This window comes from Anomaloglossus baeobatrachus, unplaced genomic scaffold (genome assembly GCF_048569485.1).
Source record: "Anomaloglossus baeobatrachus isolate aAnoBae1 unplaced genomic scaffold, aAnoBae1.hap1 Scaffold_2721, whole genome shotgun sequence".
Classification (NCBI taxonomy): Eukaryota; Metazoa; Chordata; class Amphibia; order Anura; family Aromobatidae; genus Anomaloglossus; species Anomaloglossus baeobatrachus.
This window is the reverse complement of record NW_027442225.1, coordinates 96,810-118,204: the sequence shown is the minus strand read 5'-3', so window position 1 is coordinate 118,204 and position 21,395 is coordinate 96,810. Positions and strand designations below refer to the sequence as shown.

The window sequence follows — 21,395 nt, the reverse complement described above, 5'->3', positions numbered from 1 at the left end:
CGGCGTTGCCGCTGACACAGACGGGAGGACAAGTGATGCTGCAGGAGAACGGGGACGGCACCACTCAGCGGCGCTGCCGCTGACACAGACCGGAGGACGAGCGATGCTGCAGAGAGTGAGGTGAGCTGAGGTGAGTATGAACGTTTATTTTTTTTTATGTGCCACAGGATGCGGCCATACACCAGGATGGGGGTATAATATGAGCAGGATGGGGTCATCTGAGCAGGATGGGGTCATCTGAGAAGGATGGGGTCATCTGAGCAGGATGGAGTCAACTGAGCAGGATGGGGGCATCTGAGCAGGATGGGGGCATATCAGCAGGATGGGGTCATCTGATCAGGATGGGGTCATCTGAGCAGGATGGGGTCATCTGAGCAGGATGGGGTCATCTGAGCAGGATGGGGTCATACGAGCAGGATGAGGTCATACGAGCAGGATGGGGTCATCTGAGCAGGATGGGGTCATCTGAGCAGGATGGGGTCATCTGAGCAGGATGGGGGCATCTGAGCAGGATGGGGGCATCTGAGCAGGATGGGGGCATATCAGCAGGATGGGGTCATTTGATCAGGATGGGGTCATCTGAGCAGGATGGGGTCATCTGAGCAGGATGGGGTCATCTGAGCAGGATGGGGTCATCTGAGCAGGATGGGGTCATACGAGCAGGATGGTGTCATACGAGCAGGATGGGGTCATACGAGCAGGATGGGGTCATACGAGCAGGATGGGGTCATACGAGCAGGATGGGGTCATACGAGCAGGATGGGGTCATCTGAGCAGGATGGGGTCATCTGAGCAGGATGGGGTTATCTGAGCAGGATGGGGTCATCTGAGCAGGATGGGGTCATCTGAGCAGGATGGGGTCATCTGAGCAGGATGGGGTCATCTGAGCAGGATGGGGTCATGTCATAGCAGGATGGGCGCATATGCCATGATGGGTTATATAGCAGGATGCGGCCATATGGCAGGATGACGGTATAAAGCAGGATGAGGGACATATACTGTATATACAAGGCAGGAGGATCATTACCAGGATGCGGCACCTTAGTAGAGAATTTGGGGACATTACCCCCATAACAGTGTAGGCAGCAGATCCTCGCCCCATAACAGTGTGTCATGACCACATTTTTTGCTTAAAATTTTATTTTCCTATTTTCCTCCTCTAAAACCAGGGTGCGTATTATAGTCCGGTGCGTCTTATAGTCCGAAAAATACGGTAAGTGCCCCCAAAAACAGTATGATACCCCGACTGTGAATTCCTCCACACGCACAGTATGATGGACCCCACACAATCCTTCGTACTGTATAATTCCTCACATACAGTATAATGGCCCCATCATAATCCTGTAAACAGTGTAATGGCCCCACATTGATTCCATATACCGTGTTTTTCCAAAAATAAGCACTTGCAGGGATATTCAGCATTTTCGGAGTAAGGCTTAAATATAAGCCCTCCCACGAAAATAAGCCCTAGCCACGGTTCAATAATGGACCGTCCGTGCTGTCCGTGCAGCTAAAAAAGTTAGAGATAGTGCAGTACACTTCATTAGAGAAAGCGGGCACCTCGCAATCACACTCCACAGAAGCCGAGCGGGAGGCCCTGCAGTGATCACACACCCACACACATCAGATCTCACACACACATCTGATCTCACACACACACACAATCAGATCGTACACACAAACATCGGATCACACACATACTCACCACATCCAGCGACACCAATTTCTTCTGGCTGGCAGAATCCTGGGAGGTTGTGCAGTGGAGCACAAGAATGCTTGCTTACAGGACCTGCGGTCCGGACACGTGACTTCCTCCCATCATTCCCTGCGGCTAGAAGTATTCTGTAACACTGGATGTAATGAGTGTGTGTGTGTGTGTCAGTGTCAGTCAGCCAGAAGCATGGGAGGACGGCATGCAGCACCCACCGGAGATCACAGGGAAGACCTGGGAGCCATGCAGACATCCGGGTCTGGTAAGTATGTGTCTCCTGGAATGTGGGGTGTCTACTTTTTTGGGGGGATAAACTTACCCCCAGCCATGTTTCTCCAAAAATAAGCCCTAGTGCTTTTTTGGAGGGCAAAAAAAAGTATAAGACAGTTTCTTATTTTTGGAAAAACACGGTAGTAAAATGCCCCTCATTACTAGTGCTACCTGTGCAGCTGCACAAGGAACTAGGAAATAAGGGGGCCACATCCACCTCCAAAGCAGCATATCACTAAACAAGAGGAAAAACTGGGAATCATAGTCCAATTTAGCAAAGAATGAGTCATAAACTAGTTACTTGCAAACATATAAAACTTTTTTTATTACATATTTTTATAGCAAGAAATAGATCATATCAAATAATTTACACATTCATAACACAACAGGTTTTTACAAAAAGGGGGTCCTAATGGTTAAACACTAAGGCGGGCTTTGCACATTATGACATCGCAAGCTGATGCTGCGATGTCGAGTGCGATAGTCCCTGCCCCCATCGCAGGTACGATATCTTGTGATAGCTGGCGTGGCGAACATTATCGCTACGCCAGCTTCATATGCACTCATCTACCCTGCGACCGTCGCTCTGGCCGGTGACCAGCCTCCTTCCTAAGGGGGCGGGTCGTGCGGCGTCATAGCGACGTCACATGGCAGGCGGCCAATAGCGGCGGAGGGGCGGAGATGAGCAGGATGTAAACATCCCGCCCACCTCCTTCCTTCCGCATAGCCGGCGTGAGCCGCAGGACGCAGGTAGATGTTCCTCGCTCCTGCGGCTTCACACACAGCGATGTGTGCTGCCGCAGGAACGAGGAACTACATCGTACCCGTCTCTGCACCGGCATTATGGAACTGTCGGAGAATACACCGATGATACGATAACGACGCTTTTGCGCTCATTCGTCGTATCAAAAAGGTTTTACACACTACGACATCGCAAGTGACGCCGGATGTGCGTCACTTTCGATTTGACCCCACCGACATCGCACCTGCGATGTCGTAGTGTGCAAAGCCGCCCTAAGGTCCAACCAAAACCATGAGGGTGAGAAATCAGGTCAGAATCCATATATATTTACATATTGTTACATACTTACTAAGGTTGAAAAAAGACCTAGGTCCATCTAGTTCAACCTTCCTCCACCAGTTCTACATTTGGTCACTAAAGGCCCCGTCACACTAAGCAACATCGCTAGCAACATCGCTGGTAACGAACAACTTTTGTGAAGTTGCTAGCGATGTTGCTGTGTGTGACATCCAGCAACAACCTGGCCCCTGCTGTGAGGTCGTTGGTTGTTGCTGAATGTCCTGGGCCATTTTTTAGTTGTTGCTGTCCCGCTGTGAAGCACAGATCGCTGTGTGTGACAGCGAGACAGCAACAACTAATGTGCAGGCAGCAGGAGCCGGCTTCTGCGGAGGCTGGTAACCACAGTAAACATCGGGTAACCAAGAAGCCCTGTCCTTGGTTACCCGATATTTACCTTCGATACCAGCCTCCGCCGCTCTCACTGCCAGCGCCGGCTCCTGCTCTGTGCACATGTAGCTGCAGCACACATCGGGTAATTAACCCGATGTGTGCTGTAACTAGGAGAGCAGGGAGCCAGCGCTAAGCATTGTGCGCTGCTCCCTGCACATTTAGCTGCAGCACACATCGGGTAATTAACCCGATGTGTGCTGTAACTAGGAGAGCAGGGAGCCAGCGCTAAGCATTGTGCTCTGCTCACTGCTCTGTGCACATTTAGCTGCAGCACACATCGGGTAATTAACCCGATGTGTGCTGTAACTAGGAGAGCAGGGAGCCAGCGCTCAGTGTGCGCTGCTCCCTGCTCTCTGCACGTGTAGCTCCGTGCGGTGGTAACCAAGGTAAATATCGGGTTGGTTACCCGATATTTACCTTAGTTACCAAGCGCAGCATCTTCCATGCGGCGCTGGGGGCTGGTCACTGGTTGCTGGTGAGCTCACCAGCAACTCGTGTAGCCACGCTCCAGCGATCCCTGCCAGGTCAGGTTGCTGGTGGGATCGCTGGAGCGTCGCAGTGTGACATCTCACCAGCAACCTCCTAGCAACTTACCAGCGATCCCTATCGTTGTTGGGATCGCTGTAAGTTGCTTAGTGTGACGGTACTTTAAGTCATTTATAACCAACAATGTTTTGTGTACTGAGGAAATCATCCAGCCCTTTTTTAAAAGCTGTTATAGCATCTGCCATTACTACCTCTTGTGGTAGGGCATTCCAATCTGACTGCTCTAACTGTAAAGAACCCTTTCCTGATTTGCTGCCGGAATCGCTTTTTTTCCACTCGCAGTGAGTGCCCCCTGGTCCTTAGTATTGTCTTTGGAAGAAATAAGTTATGTGCCAGTCCTTTATATTGACCACACATGTATTTCTACATATAAATGAGATCTCCTCTGAGTCGTCTTTTTTCTAAGCTAAACATAGCTAACGTTTTCAACCTGTCATCATATGGGAGGCCTTCCATTCCTTGTAGTAGTCTAGTTGCCGCCTTTGAACTGACTCTAACTTCTGAATGTCCTTTTTAAAATGTGGAGCCCAAAACTGGATCCCATATTCCAGATGTGGCCTTACAAGTGATTTATAGAGGGGTAACAATACGTTGGGATCACGGGATCTAATCTCTCTTTTTATACACCCTAGAATCTTGTTTGCTTTAGCAGCTGCTGCTTGACATTGAGTGCTGCTGCTCAGCTTATTTGTAATGAGAATACCCAAGTCCTTCTCCTGTTCTGTAGTCCCAAGTTTACTTCCATTTAATGTATACGCAGTTATAGGATTACTCCATCCTAGGTGCATTACTTTACATTTATCAACATTAAATCTCATTTGCCAAGTATCTGCCCATTCTGACATCTTATCCAGATCTTTTTGTAATATTGTACTATCAAGGTCAGTTTTTTATATCCTACATAGTTTGGTGTCATCAGCAAAGACTGACACTTTACTATCAATCCCATCCAGAAGGTCATTAATAAAGAGATTGAAAAGAATCGGTCCTAGCACAGATCCCTGCGGCACCCCACTGCTGACTATAGGCCATTTAGAGAAGGTACCATTTATGACTACTCTTTGTTTCCTATCTTTTAGCCAATTCCTTACCCAGTTGCATATTGTGTCCCCTAGTCCTTGCTTCTGGAGCTTTAGTATAAGGCTATTATGTGGTACAGTATCAAATGCCTTTGCAAAGTCCAGATAAATCACATCAGCTGCATTACCAATATCCAGGTTTGAACTTACCCCCTCATAGAACCCCAACAGATTGGTTAGACACGACTTATCTTTCATGAATCCATGCTGTCTGTCAGTTATATTATTTTCTGCAATATATTTTTGCATGTCATCCCTTAAAATGCCCTCAAAAACTTTGCATACTACTGATGTCAGGCTTACTGGACAGTAGTTGCCTGGATCTATCCCATATTTAGCACACCGCAAAACAATCACATATGATGATATACAGCTGTATGGAAATTGCATCAAAAAGTTTTTGTGTTTCCAAATGGAAAGCAGCATGTAGCTTCTGTTATAGAAACATTACTGGACTGCGAACGGCCAGTGCAGTGGCATGCAAAAGTGTGTGCACCCCTGGTGAAAATTGCTGTTATTGTGAACAGTTAAGCAAGTTGAATATGAAATCTCTAAAAAGGCAGAAAGTTACAGATGACACATGTCCTTTGTATTTTAAGCAAAAAATAAAAATTATTTTCATCTTTTACATTTTCAAAAATTACAAAAAGGAAAATTGGCTGATAGAAAAGTTTGGCCACCCTTGGATATTTGTGTGCTCAGATAACTTTGATCAAGGTTTCAGCCCTTAATTACCCTGTTAGGGTTATGGCTTGTTCACCATCATTAGGAAAGACCGGGTGATGGAAATTTCACAACTTTATAACACCACAGCCTTCTCTAACCTTGTGCCAAAAAACAGCAGCCATGGGTTCTTCTAAGCAGCTGTCTAGCACTCTGAAAATGGTGGAGGCCCACAAAGCAGGAGAAGGCTATAGGAAGATAGCGAAGTGTTTTCAAGTTGCCCTTTCCTCGGTTTGATATGTAATTAAAAATGGAGTCATGAAATTTCTACGACAGACATAATCTCAGGTACACAGGATCAAATAATTTGGACTCTGGAGTAGTGGAAGGACCTAACAACTGGGCTTCACGATGTAAAGCTTGCAAGTGCAAGAAGGGAGTGGACCCACTGAACCACAGCACACAGAATACCTTAGGGACGTGGCTATGGCTCGCACCAGTTTGTCACCACAGCCTCTGTTTGATGAGGGTGTATTTGCGCTGCAGGTATATACCAGTTGCCACTCAGGGAGATGTGGTGCTGTGACAGCTGACCCCAGGGGTATGGACACTGACAGTCTCTGATGAAGCAGACTTGGCTGATATGGTACGATGCAGCAGTAGCCAGTACAGCAGGCTTGGCCGAGAGGGTACGATTCAGCTGCAGCAGCTGAGACTACGAAACAGACAATTGTAAGTAACACAGCAGCAGCACATACAGTCAGGGCCAGAAATATTTGGACAGTGACACAAGTTTTGTTATTTTAGCTGTTTACAAAAACATGTTCAGAAATACAATTATATATATAATATGGGCTGAAAGTGCACACTCCCAGCTGCAATATGAGAGTTTTCACATCCAAATCGGAGAAAGGGTTTAGGAATCATAGCTCTGTAATGCATAGCCTCCTCTTTTTCAAGGGACCAAAAGTAATTGGACAAGGGACTCTAAGGGCTGCAATTAACTCTGAAGGCGTCTCCCTCGTTAACCTGTAATCAATGAAGTAGTTAAAAGGTCTGGGGTTGATTACAGGTGTGTGGTTTTGCATTTGGAAGCTGTTGCTGTGACCAGACAACATGCGGTCTAAGGAACTCCCAATTGAGGTGAAGCAGAACATCCTGAGGCTGAAAAAAAAGAAAAAATCCATCAGAGAGATAGCAGACATGCTTGGAGTAGCAAAATCAACAGTCGGGTACATTCTGAGAAAAAAGGAATTGACTGGTGAGCTTGGGAACTCAAAAAGGCCTGGGTGTCCATGGATGACAACAGTGGTGGATGATCGCCACATACTTTCTTTGGTGAAGAAGAACCCGTTCACAACATCAACTGAAGTCCAGAACACTCTCAGTGAAGTAGGTGTATCTGTCTCTAAGTCAACAGTAAAAAGAAGACTCCATGAAAGTAAATACAAAGGGTTCACGTCTAGATGCAAACCATTCATCAATTCCAAAAATAGACAGGCCAGAGTTAAATTTGCAGAAAAACACCTCATGAATCCAGCTCAGTTCTGGAAAAGTATTCTATGGACAGATGAGACCAAGATCAACCTGTACCAGAATGATGGGAAGAAAAAAGTTTGGAGAAGAAAGGGAACGGCACATGATCCAAGGCACACCACATCCTCTGTAAAACATGGTGGAGTCAACGTGATGGCATGGGCATGCATGGCTTTCAATGGCACTGGGTCACTTGTGTTTATTGATGACATAACAGCAGACAAGAGTAGCCGGATGAATTCTGAAGTGTACCGGGATATACTTTCAGCCCAGATTCAGCCAAATGCCGCAAAGTTGATCGGACGGCGCTTCATAGTACAGATGGACAATGACCCCAAGCATACAGCCAAAGCTACCCAGGAGTTCATGAGTGCAAAAAAGTGGAACATTCTGCAATGGCCAAGTCAATCACCAGATCTTAACCCAATTGAGCATGCATTTCACTTGCTCAAATCCAGACTTAAGACGGAAAGACCCACAAACAAGCAAGACCTGAAGGATGCGGCTGTAAAGGCCTGGCAAAGCATTAAGAAGGAGGAAACCCAGCGTTTGGTGATGTCCATGGGTTCCAAACTTAAGGCAGTGATTGCCTCCAAAGGATTCGCAACAAAATATTGAAAATAAAAATATTTTGTTTGGGTTTGGTTTATTTGTCCAATTACTTTTGACCTCCTAAAATGTGGAGTGTTTGTAAAGAAATGTGTACAATTCCTACAATTTCTATCAGATATTTTTGTTCAAACCTTCAAATTAAACGTTAGAATCTGCACTTGAATTCTGTTCTAGAGGTTTCATTTCAAATCCAATGTGGTGGCATGCAGAGCCCAACTCGCGAAAATTGTGTCACTGTCCAAATATTTCTGGACCTAACTGTATGTCCCTCCGTGTGCCATGATTCACGGCACACGTGGGTTGTCCAGGTGCAATCCGTGAAATGTGATCCGTATTCCGTGATTGCACATGGACATATACTCACCTGTCCCGTTCCTGCTCTCCGTGGTGCTGAAGTCTCCAGTTCTGCAGCATCCGACCCCCGCCGCTCTCTGTTCTCTGCAGCTAATAATGAATCCGTCTTAAGTCTGGATTTGAGCAAGTGAAATGCATGCTCAATTGGGTTAAGATCTGGTGATTGACTTGGCCATTGCAGAATGTTCCACTTTTTTGCACTCATGAACTCCTGGGTAGCTTTGGCTGTATGCTTGGGGTCATTGTCCATCTGTACTATGAAGCGCCGTCCGATCAACTTTGCTGGGCTGAAAGTATATCCCTGTACACTTCAGAATTTATCCGGCTACTCTTGTCTGCTGTTATGTCATCAATAAACACAAGTGACCCAGTGCCATTGAAAGCCATGCATGCCCATGCCATCACGTTGCCTCCACCATGTTTTACAGAGGATGTGGTGTGCCTTGGATCATGTGCCGTTCCCCTTCTTCTCATCATTCTGGTACAGGTTGATCTTTGTCTCATCTGTCCATAGAATACTTTTCCAGAACTGAGCTGGCTTCATGAGGTGTTTTTCAGCAAATTTAACTCTGGCCTGTCTATTTTTGGAATTGATGAATGGTTTGCATCTAGATGTGAACCCTTTGTATTTACTTTCATGGAGTCTTCTCTTTACTGGTGACTTAGAGACAGATACACCTACTTCACTGAGAGTGTTCTGGACTTCAGTTGATGTTGTGAACGGGTTCTTCTTCACCAAAGAAAGTATGCGGCGATCATCCACCACTGTTGTCATCCGTGGACGCCCAGGCCTTTTTCAGTTCCCAAGCTCACCAGTCAATTCCTTTTTTCTCAGAATGTACCCGACTGTTGATTTTGCTACTCCAAGCATGTCTGCTATCTCTCTGATGGATTTTTTCTTTTTTTTCAGCCTCAGGATGTTCTGCTTCACCTCAATTGAGAGTTCCTTAGACCGCATGTTGTCTGGTCACAGCAACAGCTTCCAAATGCAAAACCACACACCTGTAATCAACCCCAGACCTTTTAACTACTTCATTGATTACAGGTTAACGAGGGAGACGCCTTCAGAGTTAATTGCAGCCCTTAGAGTCCCTTGTCCAATTACTTTTGGTCCCTTGAAAAAGAGGAGGCTATGCATTACAGAGCTATGATTCCTAAACCCTTTCTCCGATTTGGATGTGAAAACTCTCATATTGCAGCTGGGAGTGTGCACTATCAGCCCATATTATATATATATATATATATATATATATATATATATATATATATATAAAATTGTATTTCTGAACATGTTTTTGTAAACAGCTAAAATAACAAAACTTGTGTCACTGTCCAAATATTTCTGGCCCTGACTGTAGTCGTGTTTTACATGTCAGTTAAGAACATCTGTGTTTTTTACTGACGTGTGAAACAGGCCTTAAAGGGAACCAATCATCAAGATTTTCGTATATAAGCTGAAGCCAGTGCTATACTGGTGCTATGAGGCAGATTATCCACATACCATTAGTGGGCAGCTCGGATGAGGGAGGAACAACAGGCGGGGGGCGGGAATCCATGTGCATAACCCACCCTGCTATTATCTGCTGCAGTGAAACTGTCAATCAAAAAGCTGACGAATTTTTCAACTTCACTTTCTGAGATTTGAAAGCCTAAACATCCGAGCTTCCCACTAATGGTATGTAGATAATCTGCCTGATAGTGACAGTATAGCACTGGCTTCAGCTTATATACGAAAATCTTGTTGATTGGTTCCCTTTAAGGAGAAGAAGACCATAATATTCTTATTGTGCTCCCATGATCTCTCCTCAGGACCAAACCCCTTCTAGTCCTCTAAGGGGAGGGTTTTACTTTGAACCCTTTCCAGAATCCCGGAAGTAGCGGCTCAGGACAGGTTGGAGGACAGAAACATGGAACAAGTTGGGAATACGCAAGGAGGATGGAAGCGTTAGCTTGTAGGACACATTATTGATCAGCTGAAGCACCTTAAAGGAACTGATAATGCAGGGACCTAACTTGTAGGACGGCAACTTGAGGCAGACATATCTGGGATTGTCTCCTGGCTGGAACAAAGTGAGGTATAGGCGTCTCTTATCCGCATGCCTCTTCATTTGGATGGAGGACTGCTCCAGGGAGGACTTGGTCTCCGCCCAGACATCAAAGTCAGTATTGACGAGAGCATCGGCTGCAGGGTTGCTGGGGGAAATCGCCATAGGGAACTGGATTTTGGGCTGCTGACCATACACTATATGGAACGAGCAGAGTACTCACTCTTGAGGTTTTGTTATGAGCAGACGAGGGACAGGCTGAGACAAATTCCACATAGTCTTTAGGCAGCGTTGGTCACCAGTAAAGAAAGATCAGCAGAGTTGTCTTCATTTGTTCAGCGTGACCGGCCAGCTTAGAAGACAGACCCCATTGCAACACACACCCATCTGCCTCAACAACGAACGTCTTTCCGGGTGAGACTTAAGACACGTTTTCTGGTGCCACCGGGAACATCTCAGAGGGGGTCAATATGTTGAGGCTCTTCTTCTTGATCGGCAGTAGAAAGGACCTGGAAAGTGCATTACATCTGCCTAGACGTTTGTCTCCGCCGGACGGAAGTAAAGAACAAAGTCAAAATGAGCGAAGAACAGCATCCAGCGGATTTAGCACCGACTCAGCCTCTGAGCCAACTGTAGGTACTTGTGGTCAGTGTAAATGATGAGTGGATGCACCTCCGATCCCCCCCAGAAGGTATTGCCACTCTTCCAAAGCCATCTTAATCACTAACAGTGCTCGGTAGCGAATTGTGCTTAGAAGCAAAAAAGACCCTGGAACAGAAACCGCAGGTTAATGTCTTACCAGCAGGTAGACTTCTGTGTAAGAACTGCACCGACCCTGGAGGACAAAGCATCCACTTCCAGGAAGAACTTCCCATTAATGTCTAATCTATGCAGCGCCGGGCCGAAAAGAAGGCCTGCTTGAGGGCGATAAACACGCTGTCCTCTTCTGGAGTCCACATCTTAGGATTCGCCCTCTTGCTTGTCAAGGCAGTAATACGCAGAATCCGGGAAGAAAACTGAGGAATGAACTGATGGTAATAATTGGCAAAACTGAGGAATAGTTGAATCACCTTTACTCAATCAGAACAGGGCCTGTTATGATCCGGAACCATGGAAGACCACCACAAATCATTGGCAAAAAGGTGACAAGAGCATTGGCAACTAATCTGGCCGCCATCCCCTTTCTAACCAACACAACTAGAAGTAGCCCAGGGGTGAACTAACATCCTGTGCACCACGAACCCAGCCGGAGAACTAACTATCCTAAAGGTAGGAAAGATGAATAACTCTCTGCCTCAAAAAATAGACAAGAATAGCAAGCCCCCCACATTCAAAGACTGCGGTGATATAGGAAAAACACAATACACAGGTAGATGACAGGATTAACAAAAGGTGAGGCCCCCGCTGACTAAAATAGGAAAGGACAGGAAAGGGACTGATGGTAGCCAGAGAAAAACCCTGCAAAATACCAACTTCCTGATAGTACAAAAAGGCCCTCAGATCGCTCGATCTGAACTCCGTCCTATACCAGGTTCCCTTGTCATACCAATGAACAGAAAACAAGAATTATAACAAATTCAACAAGCCATAAACACATGGACCCAAAGGAGCTATACTCCACACAGAACTGCAGGGAGTTCCTCAACAATCCACTGAGGGGGAAAATCCCTGGAAGGAAATCAACTGAAACCAACCACAACAATGACAAACCCAGATAAGCAAAAGAACCATACAATAAATAAAGAGCAAGAACTTATCTGGAGTGGATGTGGTGTAGAGCAGGATTAAGCAGGCTAGAGATACAAAGAACAACTGACATCCGGCAACAGCCTGCAATCAGACCAGGACTTAAATAAGCAGAGAGTTAGGAAAGGAAACACCCACTGCACAACACACCTGGTCTCTGTCCAAACCCTTCCTGGCCACCAGAGGGAGCCTCCCAGCAGCCAAGACATAACTAACATTCACAACAGTACCCCCACCTTGAGGAGGGGTCACCGAACCCTCACCCACGCCACCGGGTCGCTCGGGATGAGCATGATGGAAGGCGCGAACCAACCTGTCCGCATGAATGTCAGAAGCCACAACCAAAGAGTTATCCTCCTGCCCATAACCCTTCCATTTCACAAGGTACTGAAGCTGACGCCTACTGCGACGGGAATCCAGAATTTTTTCAACCTCATACTCCAGATCCCCTTGTACCAAAACAGGGTCAGGAGGCGTTGCTGCAGGAACTGCCGGCTCCACAAGTTTCTTCAACAAGGACTTATGGAAGACATTGTGAATCTTAAATGACGCAGGCAGAGTCAAACGGAAAGATACAGGATTAATAATCTCCGAAATCTTATAAGGTCCAATAAATCTGGGCTTAAATTTAGGAGACGGAACTCTCATAGGAATATTTTTAGAGGACAACCACACCATGTCCCCTACTTTAAACCGGGGACCAACAGTCCGACGCCGGTTGGCAAACTTTTGGGCAGTTTCTTGAGACTGAAACAATTTATCCACTACCTGCCCCCAAATCTGCTGCATTCTGTTGACCACCGAATCCACCCCCGGACAGTCAGACGCCTCAAGCTGCCCTGAGAGGAACCTAGGGTGAAACTTAAAATTGCAGAAAAAGGGGGACACCAACGTGGTAGAGCTAGCTCTATTGTTAAGGGCAAATTCAGCCAAAGGCAAAAACGAAACCCAGTCATCCTGATCCGCAGAAACAAAACACCGTAAATAGGTCTCCAGGGTCTGGTTAGCCCTTTCAGTCTGACCGTTGGTCTGAGGATAAAACGCCGAGGAGAAAGACAGCTGAACACCCAATTTGGAGCAAAAAATCCTCCAAAACCTGGATACAAACTGCACCCCTCTGTCAGAAACAATGGTTTCGGGAATACCATGCAAACGGACAACATGTTGCAAAAACAAAGGCACCAACTCTGATGAAGACGGCAGCTTAGATAGGGGAACCAAGTGGACCATCTTGGAGAATCTGTCACAGATCACCCAAATCACAGTCATTTTCTGAGAGACGGGAAGATCTGAAATAAAATCCATAGAGATGTGCGTCCAAGGTTTCTTAGGTACAGGCAAAGGCAATAATAGCCCACTAGAACGTGAACAACAGGGCTTGGACCTAGAACAAACTCCACACGACTGCACAAAACGACGGACATCTCGGGACAGGGAAGGCCACCAAAAAGAGCGTCTCACAAGATCCCGAGTACCAAAAATGCCAGGATGACCCGCCAAAACAGAGCAATGAACCTCAGAGACAACTCGGTCTCTCCATTGGTCTGGGACAAACTGTTTCCCTGTAGGACATCTCAGGTTTATCCCCCTGAAATTCCGCCAGTGCCAACCGCAGATCAGGCGAAATAGCCGAGAAAACTACACCATCATTCAGGATAGTAGACGGTTCGACAACCTCAAAAGAGTCAGCGCAGAAACTCCTGGAAAGGGCATCGGCCTTAACATTCTTGGTGCCCGGCAAAAAAGAGACCACAAAATTAAACCGGGTAAAAAACAAAGCCCACCTGGCCTGCTGAGGATTCAACCTCTTGGCCGATTCCAGATAGATGAGATTCTTGTGGTCCGTAAGCACCACAACTTGATGCCTAGCACCCTCCAACCAATGCCTCCACTCTTCAAATGCCCACTTCATAGCCAATAATTCCCGGTTCCCCACATCATAATTCCGTTCAGAAGGAGCAAACTTCCGAGAGAAAAAGGCACAGGGCTTAAGTTTACCCGAAGTAGCGTCTCGTTGAGACAGAACAGCACCTGCTCCGATCTCTGAGGCATCGATCTCAACTTGAAATGGGCGAGACACATCAGGTTGCTGCAGAACTGGGGCAGAAGTGAATCGCCTTTTAAGCTCCTGGAAGGCCACAATAGCCTCAGGGGTCCAATGCTCAGCATCAGCTCCCTTCTTTGTCAAATCTGTCAGAGGTTTGACAATGGCAGAAAAATTGGCTATAAATTTACGGTAAAAATTAGCAAACCCCAAAAACCGCTGCAGGGATTTTAGAGAAGTCGGTTGCACCCAGTCGTAAATAGCCTGAACCTTAACCGGGTCCATTTCAATAGCGGAGGGAGACAGGATGAAGCCCAAAAAGGAAATCCTTTGCACCCCAAAGAGGCACTTTGACCCCTTAACGTACAGTGCATTATCCTTAAGTATCTGAAAAACATCCCGTACTTGCCCCACATGAGAGTCCCAATCATCAGAAAAAATCAAGATGTCATCCAAATACACAATCAAAAATTTACCAATAAGGTCCCGAAAAATATCATTCATGAAGGCCTGGAAGATGGAGGGTGCATTAGTGAGCCCAAAAGGCATCACTAGGTACTCAAAATGCCCCTCAGGAGTATTAAAAGCCATCTTCCATTCATCACCCTCCTTAATACGGATGAGATTATACGCACCCTTGAGATCCAGTTTCGTAAACCATTTGGTACTCTGCACTCTAGAGAACAGATCAGACATCAGAGGCAAAGGGTACTGATATTTAACCGTAATTTTATTAAGAAGACGGTAATCAATACAAGGCCTCAACGAACCATCTTTCTTAGCAACAAAGAAGAAGCCAGCACCCATAGGAGAAGATGAGGGCCGAATGTGCCCCTTCTCCAATGATTCTCTGATGTATGACCGCATGGCATCATGTTCGGGCACAGACAAGTTGAAAATCCGCCCCTTGGGAAATTTACAACCGGGCACCAACTCAATGGCACAGTCACAGTCCCGGTGTGGGGGCAGAGAATCAGATTACTGGTCATTAAATACATCACGGAAATCAGACAAGAAAGCCGGAACATCAACTGCCTGAGCAGACGTGGACGACACGGAAAGGTCCTGATGCAAACCTTGACAACCCCAACTAGCTACCGACAAGGATCTCCAGTCAAGAACCGGATAATGGGTCTGCAACCACGGAAATCCCAGTACCAAGGTATCCTGTAGATTATGCAATACTAAAAATGTACAAGTTTCCTGATGCGCTGGTGCAACTCTCATAGGCACCTGGGTCCAAAATTGGGGTTTATGTTCTGCCAAAGGGGTAGCATCAATGCCCCTTAAAGGAATAGGAGTTTGCAAAGGAACCATGGGAAAACCACAATCCCTAGCAAACCCAAAATCCATCAAATTGAGCGCTGCCCCTGAGTCCACAAAGGCAAATGCAGCAAAGGAAGACAATGAGCAAATCAATGTGACAGACAAAAGAAACTTTGGTTGCAAAGAACCCACAGTAACAGAAGTAGCCAATCTCCTTTCACATTTAGGGCAGACAGAGATGTTATGAGAAGCGTCTCCACAATAGAAGCACAGTCTATTCTTCCGTCTGAACCCCTGCCGACTAGCATTAGAAAGGACCCTATCACACTCCATAGGCTCCAAAGGCTGTTCCACAGGCACAAAACCAGCAGGTATATTCCTGCGCTCACGTAAACACCTATCAATCTGAATGGCCAAGGTCATAGAGGCATCAAGACCAGAAGGGACGGGAAAATCCTACCATTACATCCTTCACAGCATCCGCAATACCCTTGCGAAAAAGAGCCGCAAGCGCATCATCATTCCATTTGGTAAGGACCGCCCACTTTCGAAATTTCTGACAAAACGTTTCTGCAGAATCCAAACCCTGAGTTAAGGACAACAAGACCTTTTCTGCTTGGACCACAATATTGGGTTCGTCATATAATAATCCCAAGGCCTGAAAAAAGGAGTCCACATCATTGAGAATCGATTCATCAGACGCTAAAGAGAAGGCCCAGTCCTGAGGGTCACCACGCAGCAAGGAGATGACAATTTTAACCTGCTGTACGGGATTGCCTGAGGACTTAGGGCGCAGGTCAAAAAATAATTTACAATTATTTTTGAAGCTCAAAAATCTCGACCTATCTCCCGAAAAAAATTCAGGAACGGGAATTTTAGGCTCTGCAAGGGGAGTCTGTGCAAGATAAGACTCTATACGACGAACCTTAGCATCAAGATGAGCAACACGCTCACCCAATTCATCCATGCTAGACAAAAGAAATCTTCCACGGAACCCAAAGAAGAAGAGGAAAAACACCAAAAAAAAAAAAAAAATTTCTCAGGAGCTTTTTTTTTTTTTTTTTTCCCTTCTTAAGAGTACCCTTTAAATTTCTATGGCCGGATGTACTGTTATGATCCGGAGCCATGGAAGACCACCACAAATCATTGGCAAAAAGGTGACAAGAGCATTGGCAACTAATCTGGCCGCCATCCCCTTACTAACCAACACAACTAGAAGTAGCCGAGGGGTGAACTAACATCCTGTGCACCGCGAACCCAGCCGGAGAACTAACTATCCTAAAGGTAGGAAACATGAATAACTCTCTGCCTTAGAAAATAGACAAGAATAGCAAGCCCCCCACATTCAAAGACTGCGGTGATATAGGAAAAACACAATACACAGGTAGATGACAGGATTAGCAAAAGGTGAGGCCCCCGCTGACTAAAATAGGAAAGGACAGGAAAGGGACTGATGGTAGCCAGAGAAAAACCCTGCAAAATACCAACTTCCTGATAGTACAAAAAGGCCCTCAGATCGCTCGATCTGAACTCCGTCCTATACCAGGTGCCCTTGTCATACCAATGAACAGAAAACAAGAATTATAACAAATTCAACAAGCCATAAACACATGGATCCAAGGAGCTATACTCCACACAGAACTGCAGGGAGTTCCTCAACAATCCACTGAGGGGGAAAATCCCTACAAGCAAATCAACTGAAACCAACCACAATAAATGACAAACCCAGATAAGCAAAAGAACCAGACAATAAATAAAGAGCAAGAACTTATCTGGAGTGGATGTGGTGTAGAGCAGGATTAAGCAGGCTAGAGATACAAAGAACAACTGACATCCGGCAACAGCCTGCAATCAGACCAGGGAAAGAGAGGACCCTGCTTCACCTTATAGGTGCTCAGGAGAAAATACGTAGAAAATAAAAGGAGAGCTCCGGCACACTACCTCAATATAGTCAGACACAAAAGATTTTTTTATACTTATTTTTATTTTTGAAAAAAGGGATTCGTGCATATGATGTCCAAAATTTTACGTTTCGACCATATTTTGGTCTTCATCAAAAGGACCATCTAAATACAAATGTGAATACAAATAAATACATAAATAAACAAACAGCAAAAAATCACATACAGTCAATATAGGAGTTCAGTTCAGAAAGGGGGAGGTGGGATCCATTAGGAATTGTGATCACTGTAGGTAGCATATAGGAGGTATAAATTAACCGTGACACCAACACCCCGTTTTAAATTACCAGGTGCCCGTATGGTGAAGATAACAATCTACGGAGTATAACTGATGAAGCTAACATTACCTGTGGTTATTAGGCAAGGTGAGCTGTTACTAGGAGATGCGTTGCGGCGAGTACCAGGGAACGGTTACTCAAGAGTATAATTAACCATACAATCTATCAAGGTAAAAAAACAAAATAGGTCTAAACAACCGGATATGGATGTCAAAACATCGCTCTATATATATCCAATACTGATACCTTAGAACTATGGATCATGAGTTATATGTAAGACCTCTATGTTGGTTCAGCTCAATCATATTCTATATTCAAGTATAGCCACCGTTTTATCTACATGGAGACAGAGATACAGTAAACCAAAAGGGATCCACACACTGGATCATATTAGAAGGAGAAAACTCACATATACTTGCTCTGTTACTGGGTCTAGTTAAATGATAGAAGGGGGCAATATTTTGCTACTGTAACCTAGAATAAATAATATAGTATACTGAGAATGTATCATTTATATGACTGTGGACATGTGACTACATAGTAAGACCTACCTATACGGTACAACAGAGTAGTGTCCTTTTCCAGGTTACACTCGTGCCTGTATACTATAGTGTTGCATTAACTTGTCCTCTGAGTGATATTCACTGTCTCATATCGGGACACATGCTGCAATATATACATAGGTAAGTGTTTCTAATGGAAATAGAATTACAGTGAGTATACTTAACTTTATTATTAGAATATAGAGTTCAGAACTTAGATGATAGACCTGTTCAGGTTCCTAAGTAGTTATGGATGTCACCTAAGGGGTACCGGACTGTCTAAAAAAAGACAGAAGGAGGACATAAGTAAAGTTATAACGACTGGCCGCAAGGCATCACCCTGCAACTCACCTGAACCTGTATGGAATGGCAATAGGACCTGCTCCCTCTGTGTGGTGGTGATAAATGCCAGCTAGTGGGGGTTTATAAAGGGAAACCTGCGTGAATCACTTCCTGTAATACTAATGAGGAAGTGGGGAGGTGGACCGCTATGACGCTTGCGTTTCAAACGTCATGTGACCCTCCGACGCGTCACTTCCGGTTTCGTGTGATCGTCCGATACGTCACTTCCGGTTTTAGTTTGCCGGTATCAGGTGCCAGTAGTGAGAAGGAGAAGGCCAGGAGGTGTGTCCTAGGGATGACGCTAGTATAGGGGGCGTCACTACTCCAAAGTAGGTGGTGAATAAGTGCCGTTCCTTCTGTGCCTATGGGCGGCATATCGGGGAAAGTGCCCAAGGGTGCGGTGTCAGTAATTCTGAAAAGAAGGGGAGAATAAGTTAGAATCGCGATTTGGCTGTAGATCATTATATTTCATTATAGTCATCATGCTCTAAACATATCTCACATATAAAACTATGTCAATATTTCTTTCTAACGTGCGCCTACTGATAAACCGGGCATACAATCTATGTACAGGTTTGTATATATTTATATACATAAATAAATGATAAAGGGACCTCCAATATATTGCTGAACTATGTGTTATCATTCCTAATGTACGTAGTTGCAGGATCCCAAGGGTAGTTGGAATAAATGTATAGCGGAATAAAGAGAGGGAAGAGGGGAAAATTAGAGGGGGAAAGGGGGGATGGAAAGGAGGGGAGGGGGGATGGATCTATATGAACCCTATCATAATGAAATACAGTGGGTCCCACAACCTAATTAAATTCTACACTATATACATCTATATACAAATTATACAAATTAACCAGCCTGTAAAGCATCCCAGGTTGTTGGGTACCTAAAAGAATCATACAAAAATTAATTCTATCAGAAAATGTATTATCATACACGGATGAACCAAAACAATGTAAGGAAAGATTAAGAGCAGAGCCATAGCGACCAATACCAGGGGAAACCACTTATAATCCTGATTCGTATCTACGGTTCAGCCCATGGGGTTCAATGGTATCTAAAGTATGAATCCATTTGGCTTCAACTTCCCTTAATTTTTTAATCCTATCCCCACCTCTGCGGATGACATCTACATAATCAATTACTTGAAAGCGTAGTTGTGAAATCGTATGTCCTTTTGCAATGAAATGTTGGGGAATGGGCAGTAATGACCGGCCACAACGAATATCAGACTTGTGCTTATTGATGCGGTCCCGGACATGCTGGGTGGTCTCCCCAACATATCCGAGACCGCACGGACACTTAATAAAGGTAGACCACATAGGTACTGTTACATGTGAATAAGCCCTTGATGTTGTAAATTTTACCCGTTCTAGGGTGTGAAAATGTCCCACCCTTGATCACATTGGAGCACTGGGCACATCCCAAACATGGGAATGTGCCCCGTTGTGGTGTGTCCAAAAACGCTTGTCGTGATCTGTATGTGGTCGAGCCTATGTCTGCACGGACCAAACTGTTTCTTAAGTTATCCGATCTTTTGAAACAAAAACGTGGTGGATTACCAAATTCCGTCACACGTGGATATGCCGCAAATAATAAGGACCAATGTTTCAGTATGATCTGTTTCAGTAGTGGGGAAAAGGGATGAAAGGTGTTAATAAACGGTATACGGTCACGGGTATTACTCGGTCTAGTTGTTCTGGGCTGGGTGGCTGAAGCCACCCCAGGGGGATAACCCCTTTCAAGGGATTTATTACTCATTTCCTGGTGGCGTTTCGTCCTGGTGTCACTGTTGGAGACTAATCTATCGACCCGTATGTGCTGTGAACGTGGTAACGATCTCTTCATATGCTTTGGATGACTACTAGTATACATCAACAGACTATTCCTATCCGTTGGTTTGGAATAGATGTCAGTGGCCAGTGTCCCATCTTCTTGTTTGATAATCATACAATCGAGGAAATTGATCTGGATTGGATCTTGATGTATTGTGAATGTGAGCCCTGCCAAACATGAATTAATATGATTAAAGAACTCCATCAAAGAGTCCAGATCCCCATCCCAGATAAGAAAAACATCGTCAATGTATCTACGCCAAACCAAGGCGTGTTTGATGACTAAGGGGTGGGGGTGGACGAATTGTTCCTCAAAGAAAGCCATAAAAATATTAGCATAGGGGGGTGCCATGTTGGAACCCATGGCTGTCCCCCTGCGTTGGAGATAGAACTTATCTTGAAACAGGAAGTAGTTCCTATCCAAGATAATTCTGAGTAAATCAATACAAAATTTCCTATTGTTTTCCGGTAATGAGGTGTAATTTTCAAGGAACCAATTCGTAGCTTGTAAACCGTCCTCATGATTAATACTAGTATAAAGGCTATTGACATCTAGACTCGCTAGAATGGATGTTGACGGAATGTGGTGCAATTCAGAAATAATCTCAAGGAAGTGAGACGTGTCCTTGATGTATGACTGTGTTAGTGGTACAAACGGGGATAGAATCCTCTCGACTGTTTTTGCCAATGGGGACAATATAGAGTCAGTCGAGGCCACAATAGGTCTCCCCGGTGGATGGGAGGGGTTCTTGTGTATCTTGGGCAAAGTGTAGAATACAGGAATAACGGGATGTGCGTTATTGAGAAAGCCATGCAATTTCTGATCTATAATGCCCAATTCCAGATATCTTCTGGTCAAATCTCTGATTATCTTGGCAACTTGTGAGGTGGAATCTTGTACCAGTAATTCATATGTGTCACGATCTGATAGTTGACCCATAATCTCGGAAACATAGTACTGTTTATCCATGATGACCACCGCCCCACCTTTATCTGCTGGCTTAATGACAATAGAAGAATTATTTCTAAGGCTGGCTATAGCTCTGCTCTCTTCCACAGATAAATTATTTCTGACATGAAAA

General features: G+C 45.1%; 1 protein-coding gene across 3 annotated transcripts in view; it reads right to left on the bottom strand.

Moving 5' to 3' along the window:
* Positions 1-21,395, bottom strand: part of LOC142265219 (uncharacterized) — a 109,844-nt gene that overhangs the window by 13,047 nt on the left and 75,402 nt on the right. The gene's annotated exons all lie outside the window — the stretch shown is intronic.